General features: G+C 38.1%; 1 long non-coding RNA gene across 2 annotated transcripts in view; it reads right to left on the bottom strand.

Moving 5' to 3' along the window:
- Positions 1-932: 932 nt before the first annotated feature.
- The window catches only part of LOC107318268 (uncharacterized), a 150,621-nt gene continuing 132,202 nt past the window's right edge, over positions 933-19,351 (bottom strand). The window contains exon 8 of one of the 2 annotated variants that reach the window (XR_014933342.1): positions 933-1,613. This is a non-coding gene — a long non-coding RNA (uncharacterized LOC107318268). The remainder of the gene's footprint in view (positions 1,614-19,351) is intronic. The other variant, XR_014933340.1, reaches the window with a different exon arrangement.

The following is a 19,351-nucleotide window of genomic DNA, read 5'->3' as shown; positions in this document are numbered from 1 at the left end:
AAATTGAAATGCAGCGGAGAGTGATGCAGTATTGGATTTTAAACTGTAGCCGTTGTCCATTTTGAGACTCTGCAGCTGGTGGTACTTTTGCTAGCAGAACCACCAATTCATACGCAACCCTAGATGATATTATTTTTAACACAGCACAAGATTCCTGTCGAAGTGCAGTGGAAAATACAGGAGAAATGAAAATAATTTAATGTTACCCTTCTCTGTCCCCAGCATGTTAAATGCAGACTGAATCCTTCTTGTCTGGTCATCATAGCAGTCAGGGATTTCCAAGGCTGCATCAACCAAGGCTTAGTAAACAGTGTTATCAAAGCAATGATTTTCTTCCCTTTTCTGAAGACAGTTAATTGTACTCAATGCCAGAACAGTTAAGGGCATATCTGTTTATCTTACTAATAGGTCTGTCATAGCTATCATTCACCAGTTGCTGAAAATCTTTGGAAAATAGGACCTATGTAGCAGGCTTATAAATTTAGCATTTCACTGAGGCTCCTTTTTAGAAGTTTGGGCCATTATTTGTGGATTGTATTTATTTGAGTCTGGCCTCATGCAGGAAAACTTTTCATAAATTTATTGTGTTCTGTGTCAGCAGTGTTGCAGAAACCTGTGAGGTCCAATCCCTCCGTAATATATCAAATATGTTTACATTCTGTAGATAGATAATACTTGATTTCCATAGCATTTTCTGAAAGCATCCTGAAAATTCACTGAGAGCATTAATTAAGTTAAGCTTCGAACACTTGCACACAAAGTTAAGCTTACTTCTCATTATTACAAGAAAGCAATTAGTTAACACTGTGGAAGCAAAGTCTTTTGCTAATCAAAAGAACTAAGCTTAACTTGTGTCTGCTTAAGCAGTTCTGTTATTGAATGAATGACTTCTTAAATTCAACCTTTAAAATGTCTGATATTAAAATTTTTGATCTAAAGAATATAAATAATTGATATATTTTCACCAGTCTTTGTCATTTTAATGTTGCTTTTGACAGTATCTTCCACCTTGACATCGTTATGGCATGGTTTTCATATTCCACATATGAATGGTTTTCATATTCCACATATGAATGGCAAAGCCTGGTGAACTTGGAATAGAGCTCTCAGGTAGAAAAAACGTTTACTGTATTGCTGGATTTGGCTGAAAAATCATGGTTGTTTTTCCTTCTTTTCACTATGGTGAGATTACAGAACATATTGGAATTCTGAATTGACAATATTCTTAATACTTTGAAATATACTTCACGTTTTTCATATTTTCATAACAGGCAACATAGCTTAGCTTGGTTTGTGTTTCCAACCATAATACCACTGATTTGTTCCTCATACAAAACATCCCTGCACATTTATAGGGCCTTCCTGCTCTTCATTTATAAATTACTGTTAATGAAGCCCCTGTCTTGGATCTTGATGAGATCTGGATTGAATTCTTGATTTTGCCAGTTTTCTTGTCTATGTGAAGATGCTGGTTTTCTGTGCTTGAGAGGAGTCCTTTGATGAATGATAGTGTTTTCCAGTCAGTCTTTGCTCTTCTAGTCCTGGCTGTAAACTGCAAGCACCGGGGACTGTCTCCTGTCTGCAGTATGTGGTGCTTATTAGAGTTCTTGCTTCTGAAACACAAATGTAATATTAATATGGGTTACTTCTGTCAGAGAACAGTCAAAACATCAAACTAAAGGTTATTTATTTTATCTTCTTGAAGACTTCTCATAGAGCATTCATCTCCTGTCGAATACAAAGATCTTGACATATGCTCCTTAAGGACAGTTGGGTTTCCTCCATGGGAGGTTCACTGGGGTGAATCAACTATTAATCTAATATGTAAGTTACTGCAAAAATAATGTGTTCTATTTATTTCCATGGAAGCTACAACAGATACAATGAGGAAAATAATGCTTTTTGATAGCAAATTCTCGGTTACAAACTGTTATTTTTCAGCGTAGTTACACCATCATTAGCTGAGCATCTTCACTAATGATAAATTGCATGGCATGGATCACAAAAATCTGCATGATTGTCAAGAATGTGGCTTATCTTCACGTTGCTGATGCCACCCACCACCTCACTGTGCTCACAGCCACTGCTTGTTCTCAATGAATGTTCAGTAGGTGTCAATGAATGTCAGCATATGCAATTCTTTCTGCAAGGAGGAATTTGATTCCCTACCTTTACTTCATGCATATTTGTGTTAGATTCCCTTTTGTCAGACCGCCCCTCTGCTGCGGTCTGTTCTATGGCAACAAAGCACAACAGAATATTGGTGGGAAGGTTCTGCTGCTACTGCTGTACTAACATCTTGTGGACCACTGTATTAAAACGGGAGCAATTACTTTCAGAGCAGCCCTAAGCTGATGTTCTGATGAAGATGCAATGTCTACTTCCCAGATTATTGAAATGTCAATTGAATATTTTCCATCTGTTTTCTCTTTATAACCAAGTTCTCTGTCTTCCTGGCCTATTTTTTTGTTCAGCTTCTCAGAAATACAAAAGGAGCTGGCTAGCTTTCTTCCCACTGTGAATGACAAAACCTCAAGATAGTGTTAAGCTGACATCAACTGTGCTGCCTTGCCAATCTCTGAAATGTCATTGCATGGGCAGCCTGCTGGGCTCAGCTCAGAGTCATGATGCTAAGGCTCCCAATAAAAAAATGACTAAAGGTTAATGAAGGAAGAGTGTTATTTATTATTTGAAATAAAGTTGTCTGCTTCTTATCTGAAAGGTTTTCTCTAAGTATGAGGTTCTGATTTTAGTTATTGCCTTCACAGTGCTTGGTATTCAGTTTGTAGGCTAAATCACAGTGGATGTACAGGGCCCGCTTCATTGTCCTGCTTTTGCTGCGGTCTGGCTCTTGTCACTGGCAGCCCTTGAAGGAGAGGGTGCTAATGGTACTGACCTTGCATGATTACAAGGCAGAAAGTGATCTGTTTTATGGCTGCCGAGGGCTCTACTTCAAGTAAGAAACAAACAAATCTCTAAGTACTTGCAGATCTCTGTCTGCATAGCTGCCTCTTGCCTCCCAGAGCAAAGTGTTGTGATAGATGCCAATCTTCCTGTGCCCTCATTCTGTGTTGTTCTGTACTTGTTTATTGCACAGTAATCTAGTTGTAGTAATGTGACTCCCCTATATGCCTCTGTTTATTAGGTTGTGCAGGAATTGATTTTTCAGATGACTTGAGTTATAACTGAAGAATGTGATGCGGTTAAGTGTGTGAGTGGTGTGAGGCTGATTAGAAGGAAGAGAGAAGACCAAAACCATCAAATAGGGATTGTTCTATCTGTGAACAGTGCCTGTATAAAAAATCTGAGACACTGCTCCCATCACCAGCTCAGCAGTGCAAAGGCCTTTCTGCTAGCACTGATCCCTTTCTTCCTGCCATGCTTTGTAAGTTGTCAGATCCTGGTGCTTTTTTCCTCACATCACTGCTAGGTCGGATATAATTCTTACATAGGAATACATACTCTTTTTACACTACAGTGTGGAAATCTGCACTAAGACTATAGTTCCTACTTTTTTCTTACTGGCTCTGATATTGGCTTCTTCTGATCAGATGAAGTGAATCCATCTTTACTCACCGCTTTGTCAGAGCTGGTTTGTCACAGCCAGAATCACAGTTTAAATACTAAGATTTTTGTGAGTCTTTGCACATCTCATCCACAAATGTGGTTCTCTCAAGAACCTCACAATTTTAGGGTATTGCTGACACAAACCCATTTAATTTTAACTACACTTGAGGTGAAAGCCATGAAGGTTATTCTTCTATTCAGAACTATGAAAAATAACTTATTTTGCAGAGATGAGAGTCTGTCCTACCTCCCAGTGCAACTACCTTTAGCAGCACACTGAAAAGCATGCTGGGAGGCTGACAGTAAAGATTCCATGCAGTAAAAAATAACAGGTTGAAGTCTGGTAGCTATGAAATGCCCTGAGCTGTAAGTCATACTAGTAGCAGTGGAGAAGTCTGAAAAAAGCCTACCTTTTATTTGCTAACAAGCTAGTTCCCAAATAACTGATTGCTGTAGTTATTGCAACTTCTCCTCTTACAGTAAACTAGTGTCAACTTTTTTCCTACTGCTTTGCTGAACAAGTGAAAAGAATTAAATAGCACAATGGAAACAGTTGAACTCTGTGTGAGACTAGACTCAAACTACATAAATGGGTGTGCATATAAATAGATCAGTGCACATGCATACCTATCTATGAGATAACTATGAGAGTGGTGGGATGCTATTTGTTTTTAATCTTCTGGTGCTTTTTAGTGCAACATTAACAAGAATCAAAGTAAATCTCTTTCTAATAAGAAAAATTACATCTTATTTGGTGAACCCAGGGTTGGTTAGTTGGTTATTTTTAATGAAATTCTGTAGAGTTGGGTAAAATTCCAAAGTTAACCACACGTTCAGCAGTATATGGTGTTATCTAATTCCAATTAAGACACTGGAAATCCTCCCATTGGTGATCGCTATGCATTGCACAGTGTTGAAGGCAGAACACAAGGTGAGAGAAAATGTAATCGAAGTATTATGTGTAGATATCCCCAAGTGTTGTATAAAATGATTTCATGGGATGTTATATGATGCAGTAAAAGTGGATGACAGTAAAATATAACTAGGATTACTGTATAGAAACAACATAGAAATAAAGTAATTTAAAGGAGGGTAGAAGAAAAGAAAACAGATGCTACTAAGAAGAAAATAGAATGTGACAGCAAGGAGGAAAATATCATGCAAAGATGGAGTTCTGGATGAAAATAATGTAATACAGAACCTTGTGTTTTCACTGTGGAAAGGACGGTGTTTTAGAGCCTTCTGCAAAGAACTGTGAGCATCTGAGACTAACACAGAGGAACTTTGAAACAGAAGAGCAAATTTCCCTTGAAGGCAGCAAGAGCTTTGATTTCCTTTGAAGCAGCTGTAGGGACACGGTTCCCACAGAGGTCTTCTCCCTCTCTTAATTTTTATAGGGGTTTTTCACAGTCTACTCAAAGCGATGCTCCCCTGGGCCTGCTTCTCCAACATCACTGTCAGCATGACTGACTCAGCTGCTCTTTCTGTGTAGGGGGGGGTAATTTTTTGAAGATGGGAGCGTGGTGGCTCAGGTGTGGCAGTCAGTGTGTACTGATGCTGCACCCTGTGTGACAGTTATCTAATTGTTCTGATTGTGCTGTTATAAACTTTACAGCCAACCTGTAAACATCACCCATGTTTACAGAGGCATTAGAACTAACTTGTGCTGGAACTGTTTCCTGATTGCAGCTTCTCAGTTTGATGAATTGAAGGCCAGACAAAAACATTCCCTTCTCCCCCTGAGACACGTTCATGAGGACATCAGCTTCTACATCAGTTTCTACAGGGGCTGTATGTTTATTAGACCTGAAAATGGAGCATATACAAAGCCTTGCATCACCTGAGGCAAGATATAAAAGAGGGAGGCTTATGGGTCAGAGCAGCGCTTCCTCGATTTCCATTTTTAATGTAGCTCTTCTGAGGTTTGGGGTGAAATGATGGTGAGAGGGGGATCGAATCTCCCAATTGCTGGGTCAGGCCCAGGAGGCAAACTGGTTTTGTTGAACTTGTTGTCTGTATTATGCCTGTTAAGAAAAGCAAAGACAAAATAATGATGCTTCACTGATGTTTGGTGCCTTTCATTGCTATGAATTTTTGGGCACTATAACACTGAGTTCTTACTGAAAATCAAAGTTTGCTTGTTCAGCTGCCTGTTGTTCATGAACTTGACTGAATCTGTGGTTAGAAGAAGGAGGCATCACTGAGAAAAGGCTTCTCTTCTACACAGGGAAGAAAGTTTTGGTTTCTTTCAACTGTGATTTAAAGCAGGCAGACCCCTCTGGTTCTACTTATCCCTGCTCTCACTCTAAGCAGTGTCTTCATATGATAAACAAATGAATATATCCTTGTCTCTATAACCTGTAGTTTAAGAACAAAACCACCAATTTCCTTTTAGAGAGACTGACTTTTAAGGCTGTTCCTGAAGCGTAGCTTTTTTTCCCTGTGCATTATGGAAACCACTGAATTAATCCAGAAAATTGGAGTCTGCATCTGTTGCTGGTTTTGTTGGAGTCTACTGTTTTTCACTGTAGCAGAAAGCACCTGGAACACCAGAAGTGTATGTGGATGGAACTGAGATTTTACATGGAGGTATGAGGCTGGAAAATCTTTACATAGCACTTCTTAAAAACTTTTTCTGATGAGCAGCTGATTTTTGTTGAGGTGCTGTACTGTCGTAGTACTGCAGCGTGGATTGGTGTCCTCCAAACGTGAGGGTTAATACATGCCTCTGGCTCAAAGCAGCTTTTCTAAAGGTGATTTTTTCTTCTTTTAAAGAGAAGTGAATCTTAAAACGTCCAGGATGAATTTGTTAACATTTATCCCAGCTGCAGTCCAACATCTAATACTTTATTGGTGAGAAAAAATTGAATCTAGTATTCCTAAAAGAGCTGGTGTCTTCTTTATGTGAGGCTGGAGGTCAAGAGCAAAATGGATTTTGTTGTACACGCTATACACGTAGGGTAATTGTGGATAGACCTGGGCTGTCCCTGAGTGTGCAGATGTCAAAACTTGAAGCAAAGCATGGGAAAATCCAATGCGCATACACCAGAATTGACTGGATGGAGGCTGAGTTGCCTGTGGGCTCTGACAGTTCACCTAGCATCTGTCCCACCGTGTTTCTGATATTGGTACGAGTGTAAATTGGTACTGTTTTGACTTTTGTTAATTAAGTTATCCAAGAATAGACCAGATCGTAATACCACGTGGAAAAATCCTGTTTCTAAGAATGTCAGCCTAGAGTTGGAGCTGAGAATTGCACTTTTTTAGGCTACATTAGCAACAATTATGGAAAATTTAGGGGAGTTTTTCTGCTGTTCTCAGGAGCGTGACCTGCATGTTGAATGAACACAGTTACGTTGAAGTTCTGTACTGTTTTGTCTCAGTGTCCTTGATCTGATCCTTTATGTGGTTCAATCCCTTTTACGTTTAATACAGAGCTACAAAAAGAAGACAAGTAGTTTGGATAATAGGTTAGTATTTTATTTGTTCGGGGTTTATTTATTGAATGTTTACAGACCATGGTGATAAATTGTATTTGGAAGACAAAATCAGCACAAATTCTGAGATCATTCTACTATGAAAAGTGGATAATTAATTTGGTGAACATTTTACTGTGTAGGTATTACTGAGGTCTGTGTGGATAAGGAGTAAGTAAGGAGAGCATAAGGAATTTTGACAGGCTTAGAGGAAGCATTAAAAATGTTCCAGCAATCTATGCAAAAGAAATAAAATAGCTTTTAGCAAAGGGAAATTTGTGAAGAACAAGCTCCACAGTAGAATTCTGGACATTTAGGGATTATTTCATAATGATTCAAATGAATTTGTATCAAATGTTGTTATTATGTGTTGGAGAGAAAAATTAAGACCTGGCCTGGTACAGGGTTGTTCAAATATCCAATTACCAAGATAAAAATTTGCAATTTATAGAGTTGCAGAAAACAAAATCCAACTCCAGAAGGAAGGCAGAGGGGTGGTGATAGACTGCAGGAGATTCATCAAGGTTCAAAAACAGGATGAAAACCTTCATGTGCCATTGGAAAGGCTCCTTCTAAATATCTGTTGGGGGGGACCAAGACTCTCAGGTCCCAGCCTGTGTAATCAACTCCTTCCGAATGAGAATCATTACAGATACCTTAGAAAGAATATTCATCGCATTGAATTATACATATTCCTGAGCATAGAGAGGAACTTGTGAAGGTGGAAGTGCAAGAATTGGTCCAGAGATCCTAATTTTTCATTTTATTGGTTGATTTTCAAGGATTCTGTGGAATTTGATGTATCGCTTTATTAGGTTACCACAATTATCCTGAAAGCACTTAGAGACATCACTGACAAATACAGCTCTTGGAAGTGTGATTTTGAGAAGACAATCTGTGTTTCTCAAGAGTCTTCTTCAGAAGTACTTGAGCAATTGACGCTGTAGAGTAATAAGACCATCTCCAGAGTGTTAGGAATTAGCCAGGCAATCATTTCTTGAGCTTCAGTTGTATATAAATATTTAGGGACTTTTGTACTACAGTCAAATTTCAGCTTGTAATGAATATGCCATGGCTGCTACTGCTGAGCAATGGCTGTATTTCTATGGGATTTTTCAGGCAGATGTTAGAGCACTTTGCCAGGCAGATGTGATGTTTATTCTGTTCAAGTGCCAAGCTGGCCTGCAGCCCTATGGCTGCAGCAGTGCAGTGCTGAGCTGGAGATAATATACTCTGCTTTCAGCAGGCCTTATTAGTTTGGGCTCAGTGCCACGCTAACCACAGCTCTGCTCTGGAGCAGACTTGTGCCCAGCTGGCAGGGAGTGTGGTGAGAGTTTACCTCACGTTAAATGTAGACTTACCCAGTATCTCTTTCTCTCCCCAAAAGCCTAACACAAGTCCCAGTGGAATCAAAAGAATGATTCCTATGTGTTTCAGTAGTCCTTGGATCAGACCATGATAGAAGAGTGCATTCGCCCCAGAATTAGTGTACGCTGCCCCCAGGTTGAGTTCAGGATGGGTATATCTGTATCGTGCTGTTCTGGTATTTTCTTCTGTGTTATAATGCATTATCTTTTCCTCTGCAATTGCAGCCACTGCATTATCACTTCATTTTAGTATTTCAGCTATGACTATTTTCATTCTGTTTTAACCTCCTATGGCTGATAAATTCTGAATGCCTAGTGAACCAAATCTGACACCATATACTGTTTCTGAACCAAACCTGACATGAGAGAGGTGATCTGAAGGTTATGTTGCTAAAGCATTCGTAGAAATAGGCAGCTGTGGTGCAGATGAGGAGGAACAATGCACTGATTAGGTAAGGAGTAATGGCAGCATGGTCTAAGTTTGCTGGGATTAGAGCATCAACTTGAATACACACAAAATGCTGTTTGTAAAACCTCTAGCAAAATTTACAGCAGCTCTGTGCACAGTTGGTGCAGCAGCACACAGCTTTCCAGGATGGCCAGGCTGCAGTTTGGATGTATCTGCCATGATTTCTAGTTATCTCAGCCAACAAGTGTGAACAAGAAGCCTGGACTACTAACACAGCACTAATTGTAAGAGTCAGCTAGTGCTCAGAATTAATTTTAATTAAGAATAAATCAAATCAATCACTCTGAGCGAGAGCCATGGATACAGTATGACAAACTCTTGCCTGGAGTTTATGTTTATGGGTAGTTTTATAAGCTGTTGAAAAGCAGGACATATTGCTACACCCTGAAATATAATGGTGTCAGTGTCTGCTGGTATAATAAACTGCAGAGCCTCCTCCCAACCTTTTGGATTAAGCAGTAAAAGAAAATGATTAAGAGGGCAATTCCATCATTTTTCTTTTGTTGAATAAAACACTGTTTTTCTTCCTGACTTGCTAACAGAGACAGCCATGAAAGTGAATGATTTGGCTTCACCCAAAATGATGGATAGTCCTGGTAGAAGAGCATGACAATGATAGACAGACCTCTTCTGAAGGAAGAGGTAATAGAAAAGACTGACACTTTGATAGGCACCATGATGAACAAGGCCCCTGGGGCTGTGAGTTAATAGGTTGAGAAGCGCTCTGGCACTCTCAGCCCCTTCCATGTCTGTGCTTCTCTTAGAGCTCCTTCAGCACCAACCTAAGTAATATATTGAACGGAGGATCCATAACATCTTGTGACTCATCCATGTGCTTTTTTTGCATATTTCGAAATGTTGTCATAGAACACATAATGAAACTACTTTCTTTACATAAATGAGATACAGCAAATGCCCACTCTGCCCAACTCTATTTACGTTTTCCTCTTCAATCCCTTAGACATTGCTTGCGAATAATACAATGCCCTAATGATATAGCACGTGTTGTGTTTAATCACCTGTAAAATACATTGTCACAATGTCCTGCTGAAGCTGATGGTGGGCCATGTTCTGAGGTTAACTAAACCATAAGGGAGCCCAAGAAGTTTCACTGACAGGAACAAAATATGTGTCCAGTTTCTTGGTGTTCATTGTTGTATTATTTCCTTTTCTCTTCTTTTCCCCATCGCCTTTCATCTCTCATTTGTAGAATTCTGATCATCTACTAACCCAAATATTTCAATGACATGACAGAAAGAAACTGAGATTTACTTAAGTGATTTTTAATCCCCCTTTAATGTCGATTTTTTATTTGGAAACCATTAACATTTTTCTGATAAAAACAAAGTTAACTACCTGCTAATGTATATTTCATTATTTGTTGCACATCTTTGTCTTTTTCATTACTGATGTCTGTTCAGAGGTTGTTTTTGCCAGCCTTGTTATCTTGACCTGAAAATTAATGTATATATTTACCAGTGGTTTTTTTTTGTTTTTTTTTTTTTACACCTTTTGCATTATGGAGTGTTTTGAAATGAATGAGCATTTACTTCTCTGGTTTTCAAAACCAACTGCAAGAGTAAGTCTTAACAAGAAGGGTTTGGTGCGATGAGTTTGAAATTTTTACAGTAAAGTTGTTAATCAGCAGTCAAATTAACATGAGATATAGTAACAGATAAATGAATAATGAGGTAAATAAAAACTAGAAAGCCTCCAATGTCAGTAAAGCAAGCTTTACAGCTAAAATAAAGTAAGTTAATATATTTCAGATCAAAGGATGTGAGATCATAGTTGACAGAAAGATTCTCTGTGACTGTAATGAGAAGTCATAATGATATACTTGTTTGTGTTGTTAGTGGTAAGGGATAATGTATGGCTTTCTGTAAAGGACAGCAGAGGGTAGATCAGCTCCCTGAAATGCTGCATGAACTTGGACAAACAAAAATCCTTCTCTGTACTTTTTTTCTCCTTTTTCTTATTTATTTTTAATTATCCCAGGCACAGATTGTCAATGTGCCTCTGCCTTCATATATGATAGATTTCTATATAACCTTAATAGTGTATTAGTGGAATCTAAACAAGCTTGAGGTGTGTATTTTGTAAGCAGATGACAAATGCATTTATTGATAGATTTCTAGTCTGGCTCTAGGATACAGTCAGGATGATATAAAACCACCAGGTTCATACAGAAAAGAAACATACCATAATTTAAATAGTGTGATGGAACTGTGTACCTGAATGGGAAAATGTTTACATGAACTATTAGCTTTTATGTTGGCTTGCTTAATTAAGAAAATTCTTTATTAAATGTATCTCTTGCTTTCCCTTCATGAACAAGAACACTTCTGAACTTCAGTGGAACAGTGTAAAAGAAATTTGTTGTGCAGTTTTATGCTGTTATTTACAAGAGTATCCGTCCATTCCATGTAACCCCAAATTTAGTGCAGACCAGGTCTGTTTAAATCATCTCCCATTAGATACCTGTGTATGGTTATCACGTTTCATTGACCCCACTCTAGAGAGGTTACACACTGCATCAAATAGAACACCATAAACTGAGAACATAGCTGTGTACTGTATGGATAAATGAACTGTTTGAAATACAATCCAGAACTAAACCTTGTCCCTCATTTTTTGTCTAGCAATAAACTGGTTAATTTTGTCTTTCTCTTGCAGAGCCTATTAAGGTACATGTCAGGGGACTATGAAAACTTGTGTTAAACTTGCTAATGATCTGTTAAAAAGAGTAGACACTTATCTTTCTGGAGCAAGTCACTACATGTATTTGTACCTTGATTTTCCCATTTGTAATATAAAATGAATGATACCAAGTTCCTTTGTAAAATGTCTATAAGATGCAGAGCAAGAAGGAGATGCTGTCCTTGCAGGTGTTAGCATGGGTGCACTGGTAGGAGGGAAATGCACAAAAATACATTGCAGCCCAATGCCTTTTTGGTGTGTGCTGGCTGCATGGCAGCAGTAATCCTACCAAGTGGCAATCCTGTAGCCATAAACACAATTCAAGTAATGACGGTTATGAGTTGAAGATGTTTTGTTAAGCACTGGAATAGGCTCCCCAGAAAGGTGGTTGAGTCACCACCCCATGAATGTGTTTAAAAACTGTTTGGATGTGATGCTTAGGGACATGATTTAGCAGAGAGTTGTTACAGTTAAGGTAATATGTTCGGCTCGTGGTTGGACTTGATAATCTTTCTTTAAGGTTTAAGGTTCGAAACTGAGCAATTCTATGATTCTGTATCTCTATTTCTGCAGCATGTTGGCATGTATGAGACCCTTTGAATGCCTGAAACAAAAAAAAAATGCTTTTGGAATAATATCCACTTGACGACTTTAGTCCAACACGCTTCTGTATTTTTTTTTTCATTAGTTATATGCCCTCAGTACTGATTATCCTCATAGCTCACTGCTCATTCGTACAACAACAAAAAAGCCAGCTGAGATGAAGCTCTGTTCTAAAAGAACAGGTCGATCTAAATTTTAAATTGATACGTGTGCCTGCGTGCACATATATCTCTATTTTAACTGCAGGCAGATATATCAAAAGTGCCAGAGGATTTTGTCATTTACGTATGAAAATTAATTCATAAATCTTTTTTGTATTTACAGCAGTTGTGACAGAGCTTATCAAAAATGAGTTGCCTTATGGAACTATCAATGGATTAATAAAAAGAATCTGATCTAATATTCATGACACGGGAGACAAATGTAAACGGCCGGGCAACTTCGTCTTTTTATTGTTAGTGAAATGTTGTTTTTTTCATAACTTTTCCTTGTAGATTTTGTTTTCTCATTTCGTAACTGCTTTAACAAAAGAACTGTGCCATCAATTCTGCTATATTGCATTATTCATGTGAAAGTATATACACCAAATTCAATCCACAAAGGGAAGAAATACAAAGGAATTTACTATATTATTATTCATACAAAAACAAGAAAGCATTCAAACTCATGCTGTCCCGTTATATTTATGACCCAATAATATTTTTCAGCTGCGTGGTTCTGAGTGTCCAATGCATCCCACTGCCCCATGACTTTAAGAAATCTTAGTATCTAATTGCTTATCTGAATTACCTCTATCACTTAGACTGCTAGTTGTAATGAAAATCGTTAATTTATTGTAGAGTAAAGTGAAAGTAAAGTAGTACTTGTACAAAAGAATGAGTATAGCCCTGTTAGGTTCCATAGATGCTTACTGAAAGCTGTTTTGGTGCTGATAGTATTGAGCTTAAGAGAGCTTGGGATGAAGTGACCTGTGCTCAGCCCCAGAAGTGCTCCCACCCAAAGTAAGGCCCTGCTTGTTTCCTGCCCTCATTTACCTGTTACGTGCTCCATTCCTACTGGTGAAGCAGTCAGCAGTAGTGAATGCAGAGTTTATCCCAGAAGCCTTTCGATCTCATCTATCTGCGTGCCTGGAAGTTAATTGAAGTCTGTGTTTCACCGCTGTATAATTTGCATGCTGGTGCTTAGTAACATTTGCAGATCAGATTCTCGTTTTGAGAAAAACAGCACGGAGACAAGGTAGGCAGCTTTGCTTCACCTGGAGCTCCTGCCCTAGAGAGGCCACCTCAGTGCCAGAGCTGCTGTTAGGGTACAGTGGATGTGACATTAAGCTTTTCCAGTCATGACCAGCATGAAATGATCTGCTCAGGTAGTGTTATCTTCCATTCGAAAGTAATTAGCGTCCTCGATATTGCAGTCGCACCATTTACTTACTTTCTAATTCAGTACTATGCTAAGGACAAATTACTTTCCAACAGTAAATGTCAATGGTTTCATAGCAACCAGAAGTACCTGAGAGCTTTCCTTTAGTATTAAATCCCATCATAACAGTGTCAAGCCTGGTGCCTTCTGCTCACGTTGGTGCTGGAGGCTGACTGCATCCAGGCAGCAGAGCAGGGCTCAGATCTCATTCTGGTGGTGCATGCCAGAGCCAGAATTTGAGAGGCTGCCTACTTGTTCTGTCAAAAGTTGGGTGGGTTTAGTTCAATTAATTTCAACAATGTATTTATAAGATAGAAGGCTGTTTTAAGTTGTTGTTTTGGTTTTTTTTTATTTTTTTTGTTTTAATTATCAGATCCTTTCTTTTGTGTAACAGCTTGATTTCATGCTCAGAAACTGTGAAATGAGATCTTAACTGAAAGAAAAACAGTCAATATTAACTACCTTCCAACTGCTTTCCTACTGAAGCTCAATAGTAACTAATACTATAGCATTGATCCAATGCATTCAATTTGAAAGGCAAAAGAAAGCATCTAATTAACACTTTTTATAATTAATAGAGGTATTGTGACCAAATATTTATTATTTTTTTTTTTTCCTGCCATATACATTTTCATTTCTACATTAGGTTTTGCTAAGCACAAAGCAAGGTCCCCCATGGGCAGATAGCACTCAGAGCTGTTCAGTGATGCTGAACATAGGGGAAGGGGAATTGCCAACAATTTCTCCGTCCTTACAGTTCAGTCATGGCCTTTCAGTTGTTTAATTCAGCTTACTCAGCACTATCAGTGTGTGCTTCATTCCCTGGGAATATGAGTTCATCCAGGAGTGGTCTTCCCTGGGCAAGAATTGAAGTACATCTCAGCACCTGAGTAAACTCTGCAGATGTGCAGGCAAACATGAAGGGCACAGGAGAGGCGTTGTCTTGCTGCTTTTGAAACAGATATGTTATTGTCTGTATATCATACAAATTAACCACTTAGTTTAGGTTCTATTGACCAAATCTCTACAATTAAGCTTTTATAGCACTTGGACAATATGAAGTCAATTTCATGAAGAAAGCAGGGAAAAAAAGGATTTGCTGATATATCCTACTTCTGCTTTTACTTCTTTTTTCAAAGTAGAGACGTGGCTTCAATACACAAATCAGAACACAAAATAAGAAATTTGTCTTTATTAGGCTTTGTGTGTGGACAGGAATAATCTACAGCTGATGAAGGATTTGGTGAAATTAAATATGCCCACTGGGGAGAGGTGTTACTGGATTCATAAGAAAAGATTGATTTTGAAGAGCTCAGGCTGTCATGTGAATGATCAGTGGAGTCTGTATTTTTATACAGCAAAGGCATAAAAAAGGCATAAAAAACAGTGAGTTGTTGTTTCTTCTTGGAAACAAGTTTCCAAAGTGCTTTGAGATGAGGCAGTTGCCCTAAGGTTGGCATGGTGATGATCCTTTCTTTTACTGTATGACTGAACAAATGAACAAATTAAATTTGCACGCTACTTGACACTGGTAGAGCTTTTGTTGCTTTTTAGCTTTCTCTTTTTAGTATGCTTTTCTTTCTGAACATGATTTTATTATCTTAAATGAAAGCCTGTATTTTATACCATATCTCTGCCATTGCTAGCAGTTTCCTTTCCTCACCTTTAGTTAACAACCTTCACTTGTTACTAGCTTATAAAAGGTACTTTTTATCTACAGCAATGTAGGCCCAGTGTACTGGGATGTGCAGAAAACGATGTTTGCCCAACAAAGCATCTCACTGCAGCAGGCTGTAGCTGTGAGGAGATGTTGTTTGAATGTTGACTATGTTCTGAATACAGACTGAAGTTCTTCTCTCTTTTTTTTTTTTTTTTTCTTTTTTTTAAGCCAAGCCAGATATTTGGGTGTTGGTAGATAGATGGTGGATGTGGTCCAGTTTGCTTTCACCTAAACCGTTGTATTTTTTTCCGTGCTAGGAATAAAAACAAGCATTTAAGTCTTTGACAGCTGTGCTTAGCTGCGATTGCAGTTATAGATTATAAAATAGACAAAGGATCTTTAAAACATATTTTATGAATTGAACATTTTCATTTCAGACATACTGCTATTTTTGATAAGCTCAAAATTAGAATTGTGTTCTGTGACTGATAATCCATAAGAAATAAATGTAGATAGTTAAGATTTCCAGCAGAACTGAAACACAAAAGTTGCGGAACTAAAGCTGATTTTTATAAGAATAATAAATCCACAGAAACACAGATTATTGCTCAGATAGAGAGAAGTACAGCAAACCAATAAGCATATGGATGATGAAAGGAGAAGGTGGCCATGAGAAGCAAAGGAAAAATTGTGTGAGTATAAATTCATAAGAAGCAGAACAAGAGAGTATAAGCGTATAAATGAACTTGAATATTGGAACTTTGGCAGAAAAAACAATTCCCTCAGCCTGCTCTCCATCTGGTGCCCAGCCCGTGGCATGCAGACCAAAGTCATCTTAGCAGATATGTAAGCATATTCCTAGTAACCTGCATTGTTTTTTTTTTTTGTTGTGTGTTTATGTGTTGTTTATTCAATTGGCTTTATTCCATTACAATTAAGCACTGATTTCATAAGCTTCTGAATCAGTTCCACTTCTGTAATTTCCTGATTGTTCCTCACAATAGTTTTACATTTAACCATTTATGGGGACTGTGAGGAAGAAAACCTGAACTGTTCGTCTTTTTATCGGTATTTGTAGAAGATTCATTGATAGTGTTGTTGGTTGCCTTTGAAGTATGTATCAGGCTGATGGGGAATGGTACAGTTATGTGACCACGTGACATTCAACACTTGGGATATTAGAAAGATACCATTGCTGTACTAGAAAACACCAAAACCAGAGTTCTACCATAACTGCAGTAAGACTGAGTTGTCCTTTTCCTCCTCCCTTGCTAGATCTCCCTAAAATATTGTTTGATGGAAATCATGCTTTCTATGTACAAAGTAAATGCTTTATTCCAGGGCTCTGGATAAAAAAATAGCATGCGGGTTGCATGTACAGCTCACCCTCCTATTTTTATATGTTGTCAGACCTACCGTGCTCTAATTCTGACCTATTCTTTTCAGCTTCTTCAGTACATTCCCATGCATTCAAAGCTTCAACTCTCCCTTGTGATTCCAGTGACAAAAGTGGCTTAGATAACATTATGGCTAAAATTTCACTATTATAATCTGCAGATTCTGGATAGAGTTTTGTGGTTTTGAACAGTATTGTGGTTTTGAAGTCTCTAAACGTTACAGGTGGGTAGTAGAATATTAGGAATGTTTATGTTATGTGTCCATGCTGTTTATGCTTCAGACAAAAATGTATGCACAAAGGATAGGTACAAGAAGGTCTTGGAGGGCAGATAAAATGCATTACAGTGGGACACTTCGGTTGAGATTGTCAAAAAGTAAGTTAAGCCTGTATAAACGCTTCTCTGTGAAGAAAATATGAAATACTCCAGGGTTCTTTAATCTACCAAAGAAGCATATAGTAAGAATCAGTATCCGAGAGCAAAAGCAAGGCAGTTTCAAATTAGAAATAAAGCACGCCTTGTATTTTATTTTATTTTATTTTATTTTATTTATTTTATTTTTTTCCTCTCTCTGTTTCTCAGAGATGGTGAATAAACTTCCAAGTACATTCTACATTGCAATAGGAAATGGTTGGATGACGTCTCTGGAGACTTTGAGATATAATCTACTTTCTGAAAGGGTTTTTTGTGTGTTATTTTTCTGGTGGGATGCACGTTATGGGAACTCAATAGCAGAAGTAATTGGATGGAATTTAAGTGTTTATGAAACAAAAACTGAGCAAAGATGAACTAATCCCTTCTCTTGGCCTTAACTGTATGAAAATATAGATTCCATTACTGCAATCTTTTTATTTTCTATACCTAATTGTTTGGGGTTTTTTTTCAGTGCTCAACATATTTTAGTCACTGCAACTTCCATCACTAATATTTAAGGATTCAGAACGGTGTTCTTCAGCACTTGCTGAATTCTTGCACAATGTATGTCTCTAAATCAATCTAAATGTTTAATTTCCAGTTCCTGATTAGCACTAGCAGCTTCTTCAAGGATGAATGAGAAACATCCCATTTTGCTGATGTCTGCTACATTTACAACAGCCAAAACCAGCAAAGGTGCCAATTATGCAACCTAAATTTCTTGAGGGATGATGATGTGAAAATGTGTTACGTCACAGAGATTATTGATGAAAATAGGGGGATTGCTAGAAAACATGAAAAAGAAAACCTTCATAGGTTGCGTTTCCAGCATAAATATACAATCCTCAGAGAAAAGATGTTGTTATACTGTTTTTAGTGTAAATCTGCACTGGGTAGAAGATGCCACCAGGCACCTTCTGTACAGGTATGAGGTGCTTCCTTGGTTCCAAGGACAGTGGATTTTGATCTAGAGTTTCCTTGTTTTGTGTGAAAGATGAACCAACCCATCAGTTTTGAGTGATGTGACCCGTTGGGCCCAACCCAGCCCTTTCCTTGGGGTCGACCTGCCCACTGGTGGGATACCAGAGATTCCATACAAGTGTCTCCATGTCCTCAGATCCCAACTGGCTTTCCCTGAGGGGAATCTGCATGAGTAGGCAGATAGTTCACCTGAGAGTGCAGTTCATTTTTTCATATTCTTCATAAATCTTAATGTTAGCTTGTTTTAAATTGAATGTGTTGTCTCTTCTTTCTCCCTCGTCCTTTATATAGGTACTTCAAGTGTTAGAAATCGTCTCTGTTAGCATTTCTGTCATGCAGAACAAGCATTCTGTCACTGTTGGCAGCTCTTATTACTACAGGTCTCAAGTCTGAATTGAATTCTGTATAAATTTCATGCTGCGTCTTAAATTGTCTTCCCTGAAGAATGACCACCTTTAATATTGTTTTAGTGAGTAAGTCCTCAAAGAATCCCAACTGCAGGGTTCAGTAGTGAAGTTAAAAATCAAGGAGCAGATTTTTGGTGAAAGAGCATTTTATATGACATTTTTTGTTACAGTAATTTCAGCCATTTCCTCCCTAAGGAGGAAGGCCAGCTAGGATTTTTCAGAGCGCTGACCGTTTCTAATAGTCTATGTTCCTAAATATCAGTTCTCAAATCTGAAACCTATCACTAAGTGGTTAGATAATTCTGCTTTTCAAATACTCTTTAAAATACCCTTCACACATAAGGAAATTTTGGAAATCCAATCAGATTCGCATATGGTGTACCAGCTGTAATTCTTCTTATTTGTGATATCCCTATCGAAGACATAGGAGAAATTCAGGGGAGTATTTCACGGAATCTGGTGTTGTCCAAGATTTCCCCCACAGAGAACTATTGGTATCTCATTAAAAAGAAGATGCATCCATTATTAGCTGTGTTTCCAGCAACTCTTGCTTGAGAAAGGAAGTAAAAAAAAGATGTAGTTCAAACACCAGGAACTCCTCTAGAGAAAGGAATCTAACAAAGTTGTTTAAGATTTATGCTTTAGAAAATGTGATAGGAGAATTTTGCAAAGCAGTTCTAAGAACAGATTTTATCATCTTTACCAGGAGAACAGCTAGCACGGAGTTGCAATTATGTTCCTTGTTAAAGAGCGTTAAGTTAATTCATTTCCATGTTGTGACCTGTAATATTTTAATTTACCTTATACTATTCTGCCTGTTAATACAGGCTGGACAAAAACGCGATGTCTTCCAGTTATGTTAAGTATCTGATTTGTGATGCAGTCTACCTC

The sequence above is a fragment of the Coturnix japonica genome, chromosome 12 (assembly GCF_054131305.1).
Source record: "Coturnix japonica strain WE chromosome 12, WE-NBRP24, whole genome shotgun sequence".
NCBI lineage: Eukaryota > Metazoa > Chordata > Aves > Galliformes > Phasianidae > Coturnix > Coturnix japonica.
Note: the sequence above shows the minus strand (reverse complement) of the source record. Positions and strands in the feature narration are given on the sequence as shown.